Here is a 24,165-nt window from a genome sequence, read left to right on the forward strand (position 1 = left end):
AAGGAATATGACAAGTTTTCAGGGACTTGAAGGAAGGTCTCATTGTTAACTTATTGTGATGAGCGTATTGACACTAAAATCACTCGCTTCGAGTGTGGACACACACAAAAGAAACACATTAAAAACATCTATAGCCATGCCGTCTGTGAGGCTGTACACAGCCATAGCGATGCTTATTAATGAACTAACTGCTAACATCTGCATGCTAACATGCTTACAATGACAACGCTAACATGCTGATGTTAACCCTATGAGCCTGAGCGTGTTGCATACGACAAAAAATTGCATCATTTTGACATCCAATATTGATACACTTATTGTCCATAATTTATGAATTTTTGGTCGTTTATCACCGCTAGCTTTGATGCTAACCGCCATTTTACTTTTGCCATGATGCTCTGGGAGACCATTCTGACCAATCAAAAGCTTGTTTACGTCTTATCCACCAATGGAAGGCTGGTCTGTCATTGCAGATATAACAAAGATCGTATATAGTGAAGAGGAATTACCCAAGGGTAGAATAGTTAAATATGACCATAAATTGTCAAAAATACCTTAGGGCTCAGGGGGTTAAGCAGGTATAATACTTACTGTGTTCACCATCTTACTGTAGCTTGTTCGAATGCTGACATTCACTTATTATCAGTAAACACAGTAGAGCTAAGGCTCATGGGAATGCCATTTGTTTTGCAGGTATTTAGTCATAAACCAAGGCAAAGTTATTGGAATTCATCCTGAGGGGAAAACAAATGTACGTGAATTTCATGGAAACCCATTCAATAGTTGTTGAGACATTTCACTTTTGAATCACAACTGTCAACCTTGTGGTTGAAAAGTCAGATGATCACCAAACCAGTAGGAACCACGAATGTCTGTACAAAATATCATATCATCAAACTGTTGAGATACTTCAGTCCGGGTCAAAGTGGTGGACCAACCAGACTAATCGACAGACAGGCTAACTGACTCATCAAAAATATCTATCTAGACTGATAGACCTGAAGCAGGCTTCTTTGGCTCTGGGTTTGCAGAGAAATGCTAAACGGAATCTTCCTCGCTCTTCCTGACTGCTACATTCTATAGCAGCACAGGTTGATTTGAGGAATACATGTGAGCCCGATGGGCATGGTCCAATGTCAGATTCACAAGTGAGTAGGCTCGTTAGAGATGAGCTGCGCAGGCGGTAGCAGCCGGGGGGCGATGAGAAAAAAAGCCACGGTCTAGTCGGAACAGTTTCCAGCAGCCTGAACAGGAAGTCACAAACACTCACATTTTTTTTGGCACAGCATTTATTTCCAAATATGATTGGGATGGAAAATGCTGCAGCCCTGGAAGGCGAACTTCCTTTTCCCGCTGCACACCACCTGGGACGTCAGTTCTGATTGTTCCAAAGTGACACCCAGATTCTTGTAGGTGCTCACAAACACTCACATCCTGTTAGGTCCGATTTATTAAAATGTTGTCATAAAATGAAAAAAAAAAAAGAAGAAAAAAAACCATCTATACATGCTAAATAAATCACCAGTAGGCAATTTGTTCAATTTTAACAGGGGTGATGGACACGGTTTGTTTCGCCCTAAAAACAACTCTTTGGGCTCTGTTTTTTTTTTTTTTTTGACAATAAATAAATATTATTTCTCGGGAGAGTGGGCAATTTCTTTTAACAGTATGTAGTTGTGAGAAACTTGTGGCAGTGAGTAATTTGTAAAACCTTCAGTGCTGAAAGCAAGGTCCATCATTGAAAACAGTTTAAGTAAAGTGGACTCGCGGCACTGACAACTAATGACTGTTCATTAATCTATTGGCCACAACCAGCCTTGATGTACTGACGTCATATTTGAGATAAGGTGTGCTGTCTGCGGCTTACTGTTCAGTTGTTACTCTTTCCTCCAGTGTGGCCAGATGCTAGGATAACTTTGTTTTTTACCAACCTTTGTCTTTGTACTTATTTATTACAGTATGGCTCTGTAGCCTTGTCTCTCTAATATAATACACGTATTATTGTATGACTATATAACCATTAGCATCGTAATCATTTCAACTTCGGGCTTCATTCTGAGAGTTTTCAGGTTTAATTTTGGGAGCATTTCAGGTCTTCAGCCACATATTAATCAGCAGCGCAGACATATTTAGCTCTAAACAGTCTCCTTTCACCCATCAACATCACTTTGTATGCCAGGAACGGATTGCCTGGTGGTTTAAAACGCTATGTTTGATAGATAGTTAGTCTGTCAGAATATCTGCCATGAAATTTGGAGAGCAGATTGGCCTTGGGCAAAGGAACTGTCGATTAGATTTTTGGTGGTGATCTGGGATTTCTGCTGTTCCACAATTATTGTTTTTATCTTTAATCATGGAGCGGCTAGAGATAGAGGCTTGACTGAAAATTATGAATGTATGTTTTCAAGGTCAGGAAATCATTGTCCTGTACCTTAAAACATCAGTGAAGGGAATGAACAGCCTGTCTAAGAATTGATCAGCCGGCAGAAGTATGCACTCCCCCTTCACTTTTTTGCATTCTATTTCAATGTAAATTTCACCCTTTCTAAGCAGGGGCGGGGATAGAAAGGGGGCAAGGGGTGTCCTTCTTCTCCCCCCCCCCCTCCCCCCTCATTGGGCTAGAGTGCTGTCAATCTGACAACAGTGCTTTCTATTGGGTAATTTTTTTCAATTTTTCCCCAGCCCTTTTCACATGACCAATTCATGTTTCCATGATGACTATCCAAATTTCTGATACCATGGAACCAGCACTGGAATTGTTTTTTTTTTTAACAAGTTGCAGACTGAGCCCATCGGAAATGTGTATTGTATTTGGATATACAATTTGTTTAAAATGAAAATAATAATGAATGTGATGTTTTGTTTAGCAAAATTACTGTATATTTGAAGATTTTCTATGCTGTATTCTGAAAAGAATCTTCCCCCACCCCTGCGATTATTGGTCCACCCCACTTTAAAAATCCTGGAATCGCCCCTGTCTCTAAGATCACTCATATCCAAAAATATGACTCTGCCTACAACAGCCACATTGTCTTAGTAGTTATTAAAATGTGAATTTAAACACCATTTAATGAAATGCACTACAACGTGTTCATAATTTCTGTCCGTCCCCTATGTCGCCTATGGAGCAGCTCCAGGATTCCTCTCTCCATAACATCACCACTACAATCTGTCTCTCGGTGGTTCAGCTTGAAGAGAGACTTGTTGAAATTCACAAATTGAAACTAAGCTGTGCATACACAAAAATGACATAGGAATCCTCCTTTTAGGGTGGATTTACCTCATACATGCTAATAAACCAAAAATGGCCCTGACATTGTTGCTGCTCATCGGCAAAGCATCATGAGCCGATCAGAGGCACAAATCAAAAGAAATAAAAGGAAACCCAGCCAGCCGCTAATGATGTGCGGATTGTTCAACAGCCGAGTGAGACACCAGGAGGTTTCTCCATGGTGTTAGCCAAGAAAAGAAAAAGATTTAGAGAAAAAGAGACAATAAGATGGTTAAAGAAAAAATAAAAGAGAGGAAGAGATTTTAGCAGCTTTGGAAGGAGGGACTGGCAGGCTGACTCAGAGGGAGAGCAGAGAAGAGGAAGTGTTTTCATCTTCCCTCTCGCCTTTTCCATCCTTTTCCATTTCCATCCTGCGACATCCATAACTCTTTTCTCCTCTCTTACTTTCCCTCCGGTATTGTTCTCTCCGTCAAGAGTTGTCGTGACAAGGCTGTTTATTTCTAATGTTTGACATTTCGCCCCATGCCGCTCGCCTGAAAGAACACACTAGGATGAATACTGTGCGATTTTCAAAGGAACATCTTTTTATTAGCTGGCGTTTCCCCATTCTAACACATTCGGCACCCAGATAAACACTCGCCGCACAAATGCATCAGCATGCACACACATTCATGCACGCAGAGAGCTGCACACATCGGCACAAAGGGTGCATTTAAAAATGGAAAGATCTATCGGGCTTTTTAACCTTTCATCTCCGTGCAAAGAAAAGCAGCTTTCTGACTCCCACACCATGTTTCCAACCCTCCGCCGCATCCTCTGCTCCCTCCCTCCACCTTCCTCTGGTTCTCTCCATATCCTCCTTCCTCTGTGTGATCAAATTAAGGCAGTGGATTAATAAAAAGATGTGGACTCTGGTCTGAATGTGTGTTAATGTAGGCTGCAGGCCACTCATTGTGGCTCTCTGATCATCAGGAGAAGAAAAGGGAGGATTTGGATGTATTCCCTCTTTCACCCAATTCTTTGCCATTTCCATCTTCTGATGGCCTTCTAATCATTTCACTCTCATCTTTCTTGCTTTGTCTCCTATTTTTCCATCTCCATCAGCTTTATTCCATTTTCTCCAATTTTAGTTTGAGCTGGTATGGTTTTGACGCCCTGACTGAACAATGACCAGTGGATCTCAAAGTCAGGCCCATGGACGGCCAGGGGTCTTACATCGCATCTTCAGAAAATGCTGTATATTTATTGAGATATATACTGTATCATTTTAAGCTCCATTGATTGGAGAGTATCCAGATACGTTTTGACCACACAGCTTTTAACCAGCCTTTTGAAGGCCTTTGGAAGCCTCATAAAGACCTTTGAACCATTGTCTCTTTTCAGTCCAGTAGAGCTTTTGGAGCTCCAGTGTGTAATAACTCACAATTTGTCCTTTGTTGAATCTGTTATCCTACAACTGGCCTACATGTGGGGCACGATGTGCACACAACTACATGCACCAAGGGAAAGATAATGGTCATGAGTAATAGAAACCCTGACCTCTTTACTCGAGGGTTTGTGTTGCTATAGCAACATCACATTACCTCCATCTTTGCTTCCGTAAGAGGAAAGTCATTATTTGAGTGGCCACAAGAGGCGGCTTGTCAAAACATCTTAAACCTAGGTTGTTATTTTGAACAAATGACCAGTGCTGACATGTCTCAGGTGAGAGTAGTTTAATTTTTTTCATATGGTCATTGAATTAAATGACAAAAATGTAAAAGGGTTTACCAGAATAGCAGATTATATTAAGCATCTGCATCCCTGTCTGCAGCTCTACGCCGTTTTCAGTTGTTTTTTGCAGAATTCTTTTGGTTTGAGTTTGGTTGAGCTTCAACACCTGAACATAAAGCCAACACGCAGACAAGAAGATTGTCCCTGCACACGCACTTCAAAATGGTAGAGGCACAGTAAACATGGCTAGTTGAAAAATCCAAACATCCAGCAAGCCAAATTAGAGATTAGATATATTCCTGACGAGCTGACAAACCAATCCAGCTAAAACACAAGACTTCTATTCAACAGATGCTCCAACTGGAGGACTCCATTGGTCCATATTGGCTCTTTTCTGTACATGTGTAAGAAACATTAAGACCCAACAATGCAACACCAAATTTAAAAAAAAATGTTTTCCTATTTGGATCCAATAAGTCTTATCAAACGGTGGCCCATGGCCTTAATATAAGTTTGTCTGGGAATCCATCAAATGAAAACATTTACTCAGGAGAGATAGATAAGCAACAGTACAGCAGAGAGTAGGTCGATAGGCCGACACCAAAAAGCCGGATTTACTCAAAATGGATTAGATGGCCTTACTTCTAAACTGTATATTGCAATTGACAGGTGGAGCAGGATCAAAGCCAGCGCCGTGTGAGATCCTGGCAAGGTTTGGCCAATTCCCATCAAGTCAACTGGACGTGGAATTTGTCCATAGGTGCCTGATCCAATTCGCAGCACTGACACGGACGTGAAGTGAAATTGAACAGTGGACTGAATGTGCAAGGTAGTGTTATTGGTCTTTTCCTGCGCTTAGGGAGACAGAAGGAGAAGGCCACTCTCTCTGAGGTGTTGTGCACACCTTGTAGGCTGCCAAGCCCCATTAGAGGGTGACAAACAGACGTCCACTCGGCTCAGCTCTGTCAGACCCCGGTAATGAAAGTCACATCAGCCTCAGAAAAAGCAGAGGAGGAGGAGAACAACAACATGCCATGCACTGACACAAACACATTTTAAGACTAATGGCTTAAATGCAACTGCGCAATGCCAGGCAGAAAAAAAAAAAAAAAAAAAGTTCTTTAAACTATGTAATAAAAAAAAGGTGAGGGAGAAGAAAAGTAAAAATAGGTAAAAGAGAACCATACAATGTGAAAGAAAAACACATGTAGGGAAGATTCTGCAACATCTAATGGAAGAGAAATGTGCGAAAGCAGAAAGGAATAAAATTACAAGGGTCCTTTGCGACTCATTTAGCTACAACTGTCTGTGCCACGCTATTAAACAGCAAGATACAATGTCAATAACTGTCTCTGTTTCAGCAAAATTGCTATCAAATGATTTAGAGGTACTAGTAAAGCCCTAACATAACAAAGTATCTATCTTAGGTGCTGTGGTGGAGAACTGTGCTCTCCATAATAAAGCTGGTTTAGAGCGTTTCTATTCCCTTTCGCAATGAATCAGAGTTGCACTTTGTGAGGCGTGCAGGAATCCATAAGTACATAATAATGAATTATACACAAGGTGGCAGACGGGTGCAGCTCCAGACGATATGGATTGAGAAGTTTGGGAGCCCTGTCGTCACAACCTTTGGATGCTGGTGTAGGAACAGTCTTGCTGATGGGGAGGGGATAGGGAGGCAGATTGTGTTATTCGCCGTCCCTGCCTCCTTTGTAATCCTTCCAGAGAGAAAGGATAAGACTTGGCTCTGTCCGGGGGGAAATGTATTTTCTCTGCATGGATATATTTCTCCCTCAGTGTCGCCTTACACATGAAAACGAAAGGAAAGACCAAGAAATAGAGTGATGGTGGTGTTCAGGGGTTATCGAAATGATTAATTTAATGGCATTTGTAGCACATCAAATAACGCACTTTTCCCTGTTTTCCGTTTAAGTCGAGCGGGAAAAAAAGCGTGACGGGAAGTTATGCTAACAAACAAAAAAAAGAGACGACAAAGCAGTTGATGGCTAGAAAGGTACCAGTTAGATCAGTTTGCTGATGGTCGGCCAATAAACTGGCTTTTTATTCAAAATCAGATAATGTTCACACGGTCCTTTCAGCCCTGCCACGGCACGGATTCTAGGGAAAGCCCTGGGAGGTTTTTTTTTTACAATGCTTAAGCAGTAATTCAATTATACACTCATTCGCATATTGTTGACATCACGAGCGCGCTCTACCGTGTGAGCTAGAGGTCACCCTGTCCGAAACATTCATTAGTTGAATTTCTGCTCTGCTTTTCCAGTCTGTCTAGAAAACAAATTCAGTAACACTAGACATTCTGCTTTTTTTTTTTTTTTTTTTTCATTTCCAGACATTGAAATTGTTGAATGTAAACACATTGATTATTAGCAAGAAACAGCTTTTGGCAACTTTACTTAAAAAATAAAAAATATGCCTACCCCAGCCTATCCAAGAATGTGTGAATGCTTTATCTGAATGTGTGTATACAAGTGTGTATGTGTGTCAAGGTTCCTCTCAATGGAAAATGACACACTGACATTTCCGTTGTGGTGTGAATGCTTGAAAAGCAGCACACCATGAGTAACGCCAACACCACTGAGCTATTCAATACTGGCCTGACAAAATCATTACGCTGTTTCCTCTTAGGTTAAAACCCCACACTACACGGCCACTTAGGAATATGGATCAGACTTGTAAAATGGTGAAAGGGCAGGTTAATGCAATCAATTATTTTTTTGAACAGTAATTGCTATGCAAGAGTCCTTGACATACCCACACAGTCTATCTCTGTGTAATGTAATGGGCCTCACGGATTCCTTTGTGTGGGTTTTTTTGCCATTGTTGGCCCCCTGATGACATTTAGAAAGGGACAAAAGATCAGTCCATTGGAAAATTCCCATTTTATGGTTAAGCCCCTGTTTTAGGTACAATTAAAGTAAAACACTGTAATGCACTAGACAGTAGTCAGAGGGAATGCCCCCCACAAGGCTGCACAACCCTTGATAATAGTGTGGTTTTGTTGTTGTTGTTCTTTTTTAATAAAAGAAACCGTTCTGTTTAGAAGTGTTTACATCTGGATTTCTATCAGTTTCCTCACCTTGATGACTGGCTGACGGCAGCAATGACTTTTGAAAAACCAGGAAGAACGAGTCGAGCTAAATTTCAGTGACATTTACACCGATCATTGTACTGTAGGCGAAATGTCAACAAATTTATTGGAATCACTGATAGCTGATGTGTGCACATGTCATTTGAATGCGAGGAGACAGGAGTATGAAAGCAACGAAGGGCCCATGCTGAAACTGAAACGGGGACAATGTAATTAATATATAAAGCGTGTGTTTACCATCAGGGAACCAGGATGCCCTGGCATGGACAATACTCGTAGGTTTATTTTTATTTTACCTTTATTTAACCAGGAAAAGACTCATTGAGGAGAGTCTTTTCCATGAGAGTCCTGGGACTGACCAAGACAGGCAGCAGTACAACCACACATGCACACAAAATACACAAAAACATTCAAAACATAAAACAACTGAATCCGCAAACTTTTCAAAGTCAACCACGATCCTAAACACATCAGGCAAAACATGTACAGCCAGACGTGGCTGCCTCCAAGTCTATTAACATCCTCTCAAAAGCGACCAATGAGACCAGCTCATTAAAATAGATTAGTTTACATAATGATACTGTAGATTAATCTTGAGCTGAAGAATCCAACGGCAAAAACTTGCTTCTTCACCTCAAGGTTTAGCTGTTATGAGCCAAACGCGTAAAATGGCCACATGGTAGCTCCATTAAATCCAGAGCCACAGCAAAAACTAATGAGCTTCTTGGCCCGCGGTCTAACATTTCACCTTATTTCACTGTTATCCACTAACACCTCTGTCTGGGATATTCTGCTAACAGGCAGACACACTATATGACAGACTATAAATCTACCTCTTCTGTGGAGGTAAAAAATTTCTATCCTCATGCTCGTAGTCTACATTGAAAGCTAGCAATGTTATTTGGTGTGTACCACTGTTTATATTGTAAAAGCCTTTCCATTAAACTCAACATAAATCTGACAGGGAAGCTACGTCAATGAGCAAATGAGCACACAACACATGAACACACACCACAGGGGGGGTTGGAGGAAAGGGGCACATTTTTTCCAAGCACTCCGGGGACCCTCATTACAGCAGAGAGTGGGTGCAGGAAGACATGGCGGGGTGGGCATGTGGATAAAGCAGCATGGGGGCAAGATATTGGGACTTGTTGCGTCAGTCTGTTTTCTACCTTATTAGTCAGTGGTACTGCATGTACAACTGACCACAATGCTGAGATCACTGCTGTCTCCGGAGTAACTTAGAGCGGAGGGATCTGCAGTATGACAGCGAGGAATTGCTTTTCATTTGCTAATCAGGGACAGGAAATATCCACCTGCTGAGTTTACTGATGTCATCTAACACGATTTATGGATGTTCAGGTTATACCTCTTGCTATTTTAATAGCTGGCTCATGCAGTTTTAAAGGATCGATTCAACCAAATTGCAAAAAACATTCCCTTACTTAAGTCTGTCTCCACCGCAATGTTTTTTATTGATCCCAAATTGGGAGATTTCAGTGCTACAGCAGCAACATATTAGACACACAGCTGACATACAGAATATACAAGAACTACATAATAATTAGGATAGAATACAAGAACAAATATTCAAAAAATAAAGATACAAAGGAAAGAATGCACAAAATGTATATACAGGTTGGGAATAAAAACTACTTCTTAAGTAAGATTCAGTTGCAACCTGTCTCTTCAGTCCCAGTGGCCCTGTTCCATTGGAACTACTTTTTAGAGAGGAAATAGTCCCGATGAAAACTGCGGACAGCAATAATTGTAAACTATCCAATTATTATTATCCATATTGTGTTTGCAAAAAGGAATCTTAATACCTGGACAAATAAGCCACCCAACTATCTCTATGGCAAGACAGCACTATGTGCAGACAATAAGTTTAAAGATTCCCTCCAAATGTGTATTTAGATAGAAAATAAAATTTTAAGTTTAATTACTACTATGTTAAAAAAATAAAAAAAAATACATTTTTAATCTTGAATATGTAAAAATTCTTCATTTCAAAACTGTAACTACTAGACACAAGAGGTCTCCTAGTACGTTGCAAATTGGACCACGATTGGCTTCCAAACTGGTTGTTATGTCACAAAGTAATGTACGTACGAACACGTCTTAAACTCAGATTTAAGGTTAGCACCCAATAACTTACCCCTACATACATTTCAGAGGGGAATACTGTTCTTTTCACTTCACTACATTAAGCTTTAGTTGCTAATTATGTTAGACATTAAGATGTTTTTCCACACAAAACACACACATACATACATATACACACACACACACACACATACATACATACATACATACATACATACATACATATATATATATATATATATATATATATATATATATATATATATATATATATATATATATATATATATATATATATACACAATACACACACACACACACACACACACACAGGTCTACAAGCACAGCTGAAATGATTAGCCGATTACACACTTATTTGATTTACAGAACATTATCAATGAATGCTGGCTTTTTACTTGAGTATTTCTACAGTGTGGTTTTAGTACTTTTACTGAAGGATCTGAATACTTCTTTCACCACTGCTACGTACATCATTTTGCACAGTGAATGTTAAACATCCAAGTAACAATAAGCAAAACACTTTCTGTCTTAAAAAATAATAATCTGCCATGTTGTTTAAGATGATTTCCTCAGTACCTCCTATTTATATTATAAAACCATTGCGCTGCCTTCGCTGATTGATTGAAAATCAGAAAAACACAGCAATAAGCGCTAACCACTAAAGAGTTTGCCAGAATAAAAAAAAACAGAGGAATGTCACAGGTGAGAGCTTTGAAAGCTCGCCTTGGTGTCACATGGAGCCGCTGATGGGAGTACTTTGTGTAACGGGAATAGCGCGTCTTTAATGACTGACTTAAGTAATGTGATTCATTGCTTTTGACAGTCCTGTGCTGTTGCAAATCACACTATAGCGAGCACGCACATCTTAAAAGCCACTGACTGAACTTCTGCTTCTCAGCCCACGCTGAAGACAGACGACAGCTACTTAGCCTTTTCTAATTATGACTTTAAGTTAATTGAGAGGAACGACGAGCACATTTTAGTCGGTGTCGTTGAATTCATGGGCATTCTGCTGCAGTGACAACTATTAGAGCTTGTTTATGAAAATAACACGGGAGTAATATCCATATTCTTCACAATATGTTTATCTTGTACAAACATATACTGTTCCTATGTATTACGGGAGACACAGCAGCATGTGCGAGACACTTAAATGTAAGGTTTTGAATGCATAATCAAGCATTTTTCTGTGCTGTGTGGGTGTGTGTGTGTGTGTGTGTGTATGTGGAGCTTTAAAGGGCTTTCATTCCGCTGTTCAGCTAATTTGATTTCAAATCTGGCGAGTGGCCGGGGTAATATAGGGACTAAGCTGTCATCTGGGGGTCGCATCAAACCCTTTGTAATGAACAGGGATGCAACACCGGCTAACACACTTGACCAGTGGCTCTACAGAGACGGGCGGACAGAGAGAGAGAGAGAGATGGGGGTTAGTGTTGGTAGAGAGAGACTCGAAGGTATCGCAGGTCACGAGGAAGAGGAAGCCACTGGCCACTTGGAAAAAGACAATTACAACATAATCTGCACTGGAGACGGAGGCGAATAAGTTAACATGGTCATCCAAGCAATGAGAGCAGGGGAAATTAGAAAATAGAATACTGACTGAATCATAGTGTGTGGGTAGTTTTCAATCGAGAAGTTAAAGCAGACGTCACATTGTGAATCCTCTGTGATGTTTAACTTGGTTATAATAGCAATGGTTTAGAGTTCACTGTTAAGACTTAATTACGATCTTATTATTAGTTCACAATAATTGAGTTCATTCTGAATGCCTACAGTTAGCAAGGAATCTAAACAGCTAGACAGATAGAGGTGAGAAAATGATAATGAACATGTAATAAAAGTAAGATGCCTTAAAGGTCCCATATCATGCTCACTTTGAGGATCATACTTTTTTTTGTATTTTGGGTTTCTGCTAGAACACGTTTACATGATCTAATGTTCAAAAATACATACTGTCTGTCTGAATATACCGGTATTGACCGCCTGTCTGAAACGCTTAATTTTAGCCTGTCTCTTTAAGATTGGTCCGCAGTTCCGGATCTTCCATATTTGCGCTCTTAGCATCTCTGCACCGTCATTGCAGCCAGGGAATGACTGTAATGGTACTTTCTACCTATATATAGCATAGTTGTGACATCACAACCGTACCGAAATTCTGACGGCTCGTTTAAAGGCACAGTTTCTGAATACGGGCTGTATGCATTTCTCTGTAGATTGAGCCTTCTTATGCTTTCAAAGTATTTATCCAGCACCTTGACCAGCTTTATAATAGAAAAAAAGACATTGAAATTTCACTTTTGACCTTTTGACCTAGAAAGCTGGTTGGTGCAGAGTATCTGTAACCAGAAAAGACTTGTTTATACTTAATAATAATCTCAGTTTTTCATTACAGTCTTCCAGTAGATTCATGAGCTTGAAAAGCTATGAGCATGTATGAAACATACTAAGCATGCAGAGGAGAAGTGTTGGAGAATGAGTGGTTTGAGAAGTTTCTGTACATGTTTGATACTTTTTTTCAACTGTGAATCCAAGCCAACCACAGCCACCAATCTCCATCAAGCAGAAAATTACATATGAGTGTTTCATACTCAAACAATTTTGGATTAATCCAGTGTTTAAGATTCAATTAGATTGTTATCCACTTTCTTTTTCCAATAACACTGTTGTGTAAATCATTAATATTGGTAGCACACACACACAAATGAATTGCAGGCAATGATTGCAAAACACAAGGGTTTATGGGTACAAGACAGATGTTGACATCTGTTAGAAATTACTCACAGAAAGCCTGGCATAACAGTAGACTGTGGGTACACCTCACTCAATTGGTGTTTAGATTCAACTAGAACTTTGTGCTCTGATCCCATGAGATAACAAAAACTCTGCTGAAGGAATAATTGACGTTTGAGCCTATGTAAGTGGTGTTCATGACAGTTTAGACCAATGGAAAACGAATTATGGTCAGACCAAAGGGAACAGACTGCTCTCTTAAAGCTCTGTGAAAGCTGGCCGTTGTTGCCTCATTCATTGTTGCCTCATTTGCTTTAGTTTGACAAACATCTAAAAATGCCCAACCACTTGGAACAAAACTGTCATACTAACAAATTAGACAGTTAGTGGTTAACTACACTGCTCAAATATGTGGGCCTGAATGAAAAATATACTTAAGATGCATTTTACTCTTAGAAAGTTTTTAGTAGTAGGGGTAAAACAATTGTAAGTAGCACTAAATTAATGCCAGAAAGTCCCGGAAATCAAAAGGTATATTGCAGTCCATTCATCAAATCATAAGATACCCTGTGTGCATCTTGGTCTAAGGTGTTCTCTAATGGAAAACTCATTAAATGTCCAAGAAATGGATCATCCTCGGTGGAACATGATTGGAGTGATAAGAAAAAGAAAAGTAAGCAGGAAGAAGACAAAAATAACCTGTTTAAATGGTTTAAACATCATGACATGGGCAAGCCTTTTGGATTACCGTAAATCAAAAGAACGGCTCTGAGTACCACAGAAAAGGCAGAAGAGTAGTGACACTGGCCTTTCATGCTTTCCCTACATTCATGTCTCCTTCCTCTGGTCCTTGCCACAGTGGTCAGTGAGCTCTGAGGCGACTTTGATAAATGAATCCAATAGAAGAAATTGGTCTATCACATATAAAGAGCACCTTGGTTCTGGAAAGTAACTCATAAAGGGAGGAAGGCAGAGGGGCGAGAACTCAGCAATGAGAGGAGAGTTGAATGGACGAACCTTAAAGAAACTGACTACACTGGAGGGAGTGTGTGTGTGTGAGTTAGTGTGTGCCAGTGCGATTCAGTAGGGAAAAAAACTTGTCCTAGGCAAGGTGTTTGCATGGGATCTTCAGGAGAACTGCCAAAAATCTAGGGTCCAAACCTGACACTAACGAGGTCTCAAGTCTACACTGTCAAGTTGGCCAAGGTGTACTATGAGACTCAGGATTGATCGGATTCCATAGTCTCTATATAGCACAAGCATGGTTTCGTTTGTGGCTTGAATATTGTTTCGAAAATATGATAGAAGGGGCCGACTAGGCTTACATATAAGAAATCAGTTCTGAATTGGAGCTGGTTCCAAAATTGTAAGTAATACAAATTGTTTAAAACCACTTATTGATTTGTGAAAGTAAAATGTTACTACAGGTATGTTCTATACTTCTATAGAATCACTGAGAATTACAGATTATCTCATTGTTTGTGACCGTTTATGGATACCCAAATCTCCTGAAAATGAAGGTTTTGCTTTAAAAGTATTGGTCTTTTGGTGTCTTTTCCTGCTCAAATAATGTCCCAAGGATCTGAACCTGGGAGAGATAAGAACCGGAATCAATGAGCCAAATAGAAATTGATAAAATTAAAACAATGCCCAGCCCGCTCATGAAAAGTCAAAAAGGTATCGGGTCTGGGAAAAGTTTTAATTGGAAGAAATTCTTTGACAGTTGTAGACAGTGCATCATCAAATAGTTAAGTATTAACCTATTCTCGAATCAGGTCAGTACTTATGGGCTTGGGGCCCAGTTGTATTTAGGTTATGGTTTGTGGTCTTGGCTTTGATAGTCATGACTCTGTTTGAGTTCAGACAGCATTTTTAAATTGATTATAATGATAGAATTTAGGACAACCAATTACAAACGCCATTCAAGGGAATTGATTGCAGGTTGCCTGATCCAACACCTGCACAGGCCCACCTGTTGCAAAAAATGTATTAAATCAAGACAAATAGCTGAATTGAAACACATTTCTTCATTATTTAGCTTTCAAAATGATTTTATCTCTTATTTATTTGCGAGAGAGATATCTGTTAAATGGGACAAAGCACATCAATGAATGTGTGATTTGATTAGAAATGACAACTGGTACATTAGCTTATAATATCTTAAATTAGTGTGTGGCTTCACTGTGGTTTTTATCACTTATAACTTAAGTAATTGGGCAGCATATAAGACAGAGATGATGATTGCCCTTCTACTCTTCATCACGACAGACCCTAGCATATGTTTGCCCACGGCAATTACTGTAGATTTGACATATGTGCTTGCGGCAGTTGAACGTGTACTTGTTGGCAGGCTGTAATACTAGTACAGACACATTCCTGGGGCAATTTTATGTCCAATTGAAGCCTGAAAAAGCCAAAATGCAGCTCAACTACTCGTACTACAGCTCAAAAACAGCATATCAACAACCTCAGCAATGATTTAAAGCCAAATGAAAATGCTACTTTCTGCCATCTAATCCAACTTTGAAGTAACAAAAAAGAACAGAATGCATCACACCTCTTTGTTGAAGCAGTCTTATAACAAGAGGAGCAAAAAAAAAAAAAAAAAAAAAAAAAAAAGCTGATAAGTTTCAATTGAGCTTAAACTCAATCAGGGCATCTGAGATTGGCCTCATGAGGATGAAGCAATGTGACAGGCCTAAAGAGGTTAGACGCAAGGTTTATCCAATTACAGCTCAGCAATAAACAATCCCAGAAACCCTCTATCCCCCAATCACCTCATTGCTCCCTCTCTCCTCACGCAGTTTGAAACTTGACCCACCATCTGTATCTATACTGTATACCGCTGACGGATGCCCTCGCGTTGAGCACTGACACTACTTGTGATGAGTGTGTGCGACTTGCGTCTGCCAATCTGCGCCTGTAGCAAGCAGCCCTCTGTGCTCCTGCGTGCTAAGCAAATATTCACAGGCTCTGATGCCGTCGTTTTTTTCTTGATTAGTGGAGAGCCGTCTGCTGATGATGATAATGAGACACTCTATTTCCCCCACTCTGGCCATTTGAGAGACAGTCAGACGGCTGGATAATCTGGTTTGTGCTGAGGGCCTCATCCATAGAGTCCCACCGTTGCGTTGACATTAGCACTAAGACGTATTAGCACATTAGCCCGAATGGGCGATGATGTGTTCTCAGTCAGTTAAGCGGAGTATGATAGCGGCTGTGTTATGGTTATGGTGATGGCTTTATGGAGTCTGTGACAACTCCATTGATCTCCAGACGCACCTGCTAATGCCAAGATTCGAGCGAACAACAAAATGGTCTGAGATTTGTGAGGATGATGGAATTTACAGAAGGAACCGCAGGGTGAGGAAGATCTAGACTTAGCTTAATTAAGAAGACAAACGGGCAAATAAGAAAACTGGAGCTGGAGGAAGCGGTTCGTTTCAACGCGGGGAATGAAAAAGGTAATGAATAGCAGGTTCCTGCTATCTCAAGGATCACAGCCATGCGAATGAGACTAAGTGAACCGGTTTGAGAAGGAAAGCTTTCAAAGAATCTATTTTGATCCTAATTTAGCGGTCTGGATGTCCCTGGAAAGCAGGAGCCCTGTAGTCTAGTCATTACACGCCACAGGCCATAGACACAGATCTATAAATGTTTGGTATTAAACGGACCCATTGATGGTCTGCCCTCACTCCCTTTGCTCCCGTTAATGGAGCTTTTATGAATCTCAGGCCTCATTTGTCTCTCATGGTTAGGGGCTTTCTGCAGTCTAAATTGTGTAATAATGGCAAACCCAATTTGCTTTGTGCTACGTTAATCTCAACACGCCCCTTCTCTCTCTTTCATGCTTCCCTAACTTCATTCAGCCCATTCATCAATGATTCTATTATCACTCTGTTCTTCTGACTGTGTGTGTGTGTGTGTGTGTGTGTGTGTGTGTGTGTGTGTGTGTGGGGTGGGGGGATCATAAAATAAACCCAAATTATGCCACTCTACTCAAAACAGACAAGTAAAGCAACAATGATAAAATTCTGAAAAAAAAAGCCATTAACGACGAGGGCCATTATCTCCTTTAAAATTCATTTTTTTTGTTCAACATAAACCAAAACATTTCCTCAAACAATCAGACCATTTTTAATGAAATTTTTTTTTTTTTTTTTAACAGAATGTGGACTCGGTGGAGCTACTGTTTAAGCTGCCGTCATTACAGGAAATTTCTGATTGAGGTTAAAGGGCTCACATCTGTTTTGGGAATAGACACACTGGTCTCGGAACAGCCATGCAGGACTCTAATTACAATGGGAACTGCAGTTACTGCTTTGCCTGCATATGGAAAATTACAAAACAATGACCTTTCTCCAACAGACCACACATTACACAAATTTCTGTTTAGCCCTCTTTCTCTCTCTACGTCTCTCTAGTGTACATGCATACAGACACGTATTTCATGTGGACAAAGATGCTTTGAATAAAAGCATTTAGAGATGGAACCATCCTCTGCATTGGTTATTTCAATAGTAGAACATATTTCGGTCTTTTTTATATAATTTATACAGATAGTATGAAGGCAGAGAGGAAATGAGAGCAGGGACTGATGGGTGAAACATACAGTAATAATTCAGAAAAAGGTCCCCAGATAGAATCTACCCAGTCAAGACATTTAAAGGTCCCATGACATGGTGCTCTTTGGATGCTTTTATATAGACCTTCGTGGTCCCCTAATACTGTATCTGAAGTCTCTTTCCCAAAATTCAGCCTTGGTACAGAATTACAGCCACTAGAGCCAATGAGCTTTCCTTAGTATGTGCCATACTGGTGGGCCAAATTCTCTGGGTGGGGCAAAGCAGAGAAAGGGGAGGTAACCTTGCTCCTTATGACCTCATTCCAGATCAGCCCATCTGAGCTTTCATTTTCTCAAAGGCAGAGCAGGATACCCAGGGCTCGGTTTACACCTATCGCCATTTCTAGTCACTGGGGGACCATAGGCAGGCTGGGGGAACGTATATTAATGTTAAAAAACCTCATAAAGTGACATTTTCAATCCATGGGACCTTTAAAAAAAAAATCTGGTTCTGGATGGGGACCTGCCTTAACCCTAAGAGAACGGACCTCATGCTAACGGCCGCGGGAGGTCAGGGGGAGGAAATCGTATACATGATCCAGCTAGAACATTTATTCTTTTTGCAGCAGAAAGGTAAGGCTTCTGTCTTCTGCGTCACTATGTTGTTTGCTCCCGATGATTAGTCATCATATTACGTGACATCCATTCCAAAACAGGCTGATAACTAGCGCTGGCAACAGATTATTTCCCCGTAACCGCCGGGGGAGATTGTTGTTTAGATGATCATGTATACAACAGTATGAAATAAAACCCATAACAGCTAGAGCGTTCATGCTTTTTGCAGTAGTAAGCTAAGGCTCGTTGAAACTAAGAGAAATAAACTAATTTCTAACTAACTAATAATAATAACTAACTAATAAACACGCCATTCGTGTCCCATGTCAAACTAAAAGTCAACACGACATTGACTTTTTTAAAGTTACATAGGCTACATAAGTTACCAATCCTTAGGTTACGTTCTTACATAATGTTTGTAGTTAACGCCACAAACTTAAGTTATGTAGCTAATGTAGTTATTTTAACCCAAACCACAATCTTTTTCTAAACCTAACCAAGTAATTTCGTCTGAAAAATCACAACGGGGCTACCTTGCACGCTAAAAAGTGTCGCCAAGGGGTCCTGACCAAGCTGGCGTCATTGACGAGTTGTGAGTGAGAATGTGCTGATCATTCAGACCTGGTCCTAGGATATTTTTTAAAGATTTCTTGTCATTGCAAGATATATAAAAAAAAAAAAAACACTTTCACTGTTCTCTCTCCACTTACTTAAATTACATAAACCTGGCACAATGTATTCCCCTCAATTTTGATGCAGACTAAGCAAATGCAGGCAGATTGACAATTTCAGTGGTTGTTAAGTCACACAAAGAAAATCCCTGTGGCTCCAAACAAAACCGCTTAGTATTAGCCTTATTCTTCTAACTATTTCTGACTGGCTACTGTTATAACCCAAATGACAGTCTGACAGTACATTTTTGTTGCGATTAAATGTGAAGTTTATGGCAACGGTGTCTGGCTTCTTAAAGGAACACGCCGACTTATTGGGAATTTAGCTTATTCACCGTAACCCCCAGAGTTAGACAAGTCGATACATACCCTTCTCATCTCCGTGAGTGCTGTAACGCTGTCTGAGCGGCATCAGGCCAGCACAGAACATGCAGGTGAATGGTTCCAGTAATCCTACTGCTCCGAATAAGTGACAAAATAACGCCAACATGTTCCTATTTACATGTTGTGATTTATAGAGTCACAGCGTGTACAAAAAACAACGTAACATGAGACACAGCCGTCTTATAACTGTAAACAAACCGGGAACAATATTCTCAGGCGGAAGAATATAGTACTTTGGCGGAGTGATATGCTCGCAGCAAGCCTGTCTGAGAATATAGTTCCCGGTTTGTTTACTGTTAGAAGATGGCTGTGTCTCATGTTACGTTGTTTTGTGTACACGCTGTGACTCTACAAATCACAACATGTAAATAGGAACATGTTGGCGTTATTTTGTCACTTTTGTAACAATTCGGAGCAGTAGACTAGTTGGAACCATTCACCTCCAGGATCTATGCTGGGCTAAGCTAATGCTGGAGCCGTCAGACAGCCTTACAGCACACACTGAGATGAGAAGGGTATGTATGGACTTGTCTTACTCTGGGGGTTACTGTGAATAAGCTAAATTCCCAATAAGTCGGCGTGTTCCTTTAAATGGGACTTGGATATCGATCAACATGGCCGCACAGAATGATGCATTCAGGGCAGCTCTGTCCTGCTACCTCACAGAAGAGCAACGCGTTCTCATGAACGGGTTCGTACGATATAGTATGAAAATGTATGCACACCAATTTGTGTCATATCCTACGAGACGAAGCGACTGCCGGCTGGTCACGTGACGCTGGCTACGGAGCTCCATGACACCGTCCGGCAGTTGGTAGTTGAGTTTAGCCGCTACAGAGCTCAGTAACGCTGTACCTGAGCCGGGTACAGGCACCGCCAGATGAAGGTCCTTTCAGGGGACGTGGCAGTTGGGTTTGGCTGAGAGAAAGTGAGCGTCAAGCGGTGACGACAGTAAAGTTTAGGCACCAAAACGCACCAAGACTAGTTCAGTTTAGGAAAAAGATCGTGGAACAAACGAGTGAAAGTTTTTGGTTTCCGTCGGGAAGCGAACTCTCTCGCTCTCTTGAAAGCGCGGTGTTTTATGACCCACCCATCCACCCCAACTTCCTCCCTAAGCAGCCCACAGCGTTCCTATACAGCAGTATATTGTGGTGCATACGGCAACAACAAACGTGGAATGCTCACAACTTACAATGCTTAACTATTTCCTACCCATATGTACAAATGGAACAGCCTTAAATGAGACAGAGTGACAGAGCAGATGGGGATGAAGACTGCATCTTCCAATTAATATCACAAACATTTATTAAATCTTTATGGCAAAGCTTTTTGAACACGTCTCAAATTGCTTGTGTAAATCAATCACAAGGAGCCCAACGCATTTGATGTAAAGACCAGAAAACAGGTGATATGTGGAAAAGATGACTGATATCCAAGTGTATGGTTTCAAGTGTACAGATTGCACAAGAATCTTGTTAAATGAGTCATAAAAATGCACTTGATTGTTACTGTACATACATGTCACGGTACTTAAAGACTGAGGCTAAAACTGCATTGGTGGTGAGCACCAAGATCAGACTGTCACTTCGTTCTAACAAGCCATGGTTGGCTGCTTTTAAACATTGTTGTTGATGTTTGAGATGTGGAGATGATGAGATATTGTCCGAATCCTGTTCACGGCTTTCTGCATCAACAGATCCACACCGACAATCATCTCTCCACAGAGAGGATACAAAACACTAAAAGGGAGCTATACAAAATATGTTAAAGCAAATCATCAAAGGAAAGCAGTGATGTGGCCCACATTTTTTTGTTAATGCAAACCTATTCAACCGTCAGCTATTTATATAGCTTTACATATTAATATGTATTCCTGTTTTGTTCCAAGGTCCACATTGAAGCTGTATTTTTGAGAGAATTAAACATATGTAACGGTAGCGGTATATTTAAAATCAAAGGACTTCCGAGTTCTAAATCAGCTCATGAGCAGCAGCCAAAATGTTCACACTTTCCGACACATCTTTCTAAACTTGTTAGGACATTCGGTGCTGACTGGATAGAATTACAAAAGCACACATTATGAGAGTACAGTACACATGCAGAGCGAGAGTCACAAATGTGATTTGGACAAAATTAAAGTGCAAGCGCTGCCTGAGCATCTCAATGCGCAGCGCCATAGAGAAATAGAGAAAATGCATTTCAGAGAATTAGGCAAATGATTAAAAAAAACAAAAAACTTTTGAGAGGGGAGTAAAAGAGAGCGTAGGAGTTGGTGTGAAGGAGAGAGTTTCATGTGTGCTGTGAAAACATGGCAGAAAGAAAAAGGAATGGCAAAAGAGAAAACAAGAGAGCGGAGGAAGAGGAGGAGGAGGGGGGGACAGGGCAAAGGACGAAGGGCGTACTGGGATATGTGAGCGAATGCCAACCGGACAGTTTTTGGTATTATTCTCTACTTCCAGCGGCTGCCAAAAACACCTCCACACACACACACACACACACACACACACACACACACACACACAGATCCACAAATACACAGCGGGACACACACACAGTGTGGTATCCTGAGCATGTGTGTGTGTGAGTGTGTGAAGGAGAGAAATTGAAAGAGTGAGAAGTAGATGGGGAGGACGGGGAGGGAGGGATGAGGACGTGGTGGCCAGATTGCAGGAGCAGCTTTAGGAGCATAACTCAATTGGCTGGCTACATTGACGGTGATGCACACTTCCAAACACTTCGTCTCCATCTCATTGTGTCTGCCTCCGTTTGACTTTCCCCTCCGTCTCTTTCTCACACACAGCCGAGTGAAAGATGGACACCCAGCGATGTGGCGCTCAATGAAAAGGCAGGAAAACCATGGCCTTTGGTGAGGGATCGTTATTGTGCAACACAAATCCTGGTATATATATAAAAATCATGTAATTGGATTTTTTAGTCCTTTCTTCAGAGCTTCAGAGCAAAAAATATATCATTGGTTGAGTTAAACCTTGATTCACACAGTCAATGATTCACAGTGTTTTGGATCAAATACTGTACAAACAAGCTCTTCATATAGATTCATGTCTTTTAATAATTCATAAATGGCATTTCTGATCCACTAGCTTATCCAGAAGTACAGGTAAGGATGACTAGTTTCAGTAGGAACTAGAAGAGCACTCTGAGAGCGCAGATCTCTGCCTATCACGCAAATTTCCCTAACAAAATATATTTTGGGTGCCCAAATTAAATACCTGCAGTGTTAAAGAATAAGGGTTGGCCGAAGGCCCGGGGAAAGTAAAACACCACGCTGGGCAAATAAATATAACCACCAACTTGGCCGTTCATCATCATTCTCTTGCCCCTGTCGGAGAATGCTTGTTGAATGATTTCATTTGAATGTGCCGTTGGCCAATCAAGAATTGAGTTGGTGCTTGACACTTTTTACAGTTTTTTTAAGGCATTTTTTTTATGCTTTTGACGGTTTTAACATTTTTGACTTTTTTCGACATTATTTTGACCTTTTTCTTTACGTTTGACATTGTTGCCGATGTGTTTTTTCTTGAATTTTGATATTTTTTTCGATATATTTTTTGTACGCTTTTGACAGTTTTTTTTTTTTTTTTTTTTTTTTTTTTTTTAAAAACGTGCTGCCTGATCAGACAAGTGAAAAAAAAAAAACTTAACGTTGAACCCTGACCTGTATAACCTGTTTTAATGTCATCACAGCCTTGTCAGATAGTCAGAAACTATATTATGCAAATAAGACGGATTTCAGTTTACCCAGGACAGCATCTCTGTGGACATCATTGAATACAATGTAACCGCACAAACACACAAATATTCCATGACATTTCTACAAGAGAACTCCAGCACACACCCTTGCACACCTGGGTTGTGTTGTCCAGCTGTTAGGAAGAATTCACAAGCTGTCACATGCGAACAGAGAGGAGGAACCGGGAGAGATGGACATCTGGACGCAGAACAGGGAGAAGGAGAAATAAGAGCCAAAGGAGGGGAGGCAAATGGTGAGAAAGAGCGAGAGAGGAAATGAACATCTGGCTGCAACACAGCCCTGGAGGGCATATTGCATTTAGCCATTTGTAACATGGAGTACAGAGACTCTCACTATCCGTGTAGTGCCACGAGCCGGAATCCTGCAAACAACAAGATCCATAATATGACCGAAGCTGTTGGGGGAAGTCTCTCACCACCTGGCCGGAATCTACTGTCATGGCCTAGTGAAGCAAGAGTCAGTATAGCGTGGACTCCAGTTCAACTGACACAGGTTGTAGAAAGATGTAGGTCATTTTACAGTAAAGCTGGAAGCTGAATCATTTTAACACAATGCTTTGTTTACTCATGTTTTCCTGACCATAAGAGAAAAAGTCTAAAGCCTTGCTTGTAGCCTTCAAAGACTGTGTTCATCATCAATATAGTGGACGGAACAAACACTATACTGACAATTTCGATATTCTTATTATTCCGTGTTTGCAGATTATCTCTATCTGTGTTTTATTTGCTTGATAACCGATAAAGTTATAATTAAAAGCATGCTACTTTGGCTCGGCTACAGCTCTGTGTCTGTCCCTCTGCTTCTGTTTCACTCACCACTAAGTCTGACTTAATGCCCCGCCCACAACACTATCGGACTATCTTTTACTGTGTATTATGTTGAACATTTCTAATTTGTTCAATAATTAAGTTAATTAAGTTTTTTGTTGGAGTTTGTAACAAGATTTTCATTTTTCACTGTATATGCATATCGGTTCCAAATATCCGTCATCGGTTTTATTAACGACTAATAATCGGTATTGGCCTTTAAAAAATGGTTGTTCCATAATTCTTATAGCTTCAACACTAGGTGGGCCTACAAATGTAGTGTGTTTTGAAGGTGTTGCTAAAGTAAAGGCCATGGGGTTGTTGAAATCAGAGAGGGAGCATGGATGCACAGAGCAAATTTCATGGCGTCTTTCACAGAAATTTCACATGCCAGCGGTGATAGAGGAAAGGTCATGGATTCGTCAAACATTTGAAGTCATCC

The 24,165-nt window shown here is 40.5% G+C and overlaps 1 non-coding gene across 1 annotated transcript; it reads left to right on the forward strand.

The window, feature by feature from the left end:
* The first annotated feature begins 985 nt into the window (after positions 1-985).
* Positions 986-1,112, forward strand: LOC114550579 (small nucleolar RNA SNORA31). Its single transcript, XR_003691717.1, has one exon. It is a non-coding gene; the product is annotated as a small nucleolar RNA SNORA31 (small nucleolar RNA).
* The last annotated feature ends 23,053 nt before the right edge of the window (positions 1,113-24,165 follow it).

Source organism: Perca flavescens, chromosome 23, assembly GCF_004354835.1.
Source record: "Perca flavescens isolate YP-PL-M2 chromosome 23, PFLA_1.0, whole genome shotgun sequence".
NCBI classification, from domain to species: Eukaryota; Metazoa; Chordata; class Actinopteri; order Perciformes; family Percidae; genus Perca; species Perca flavescens.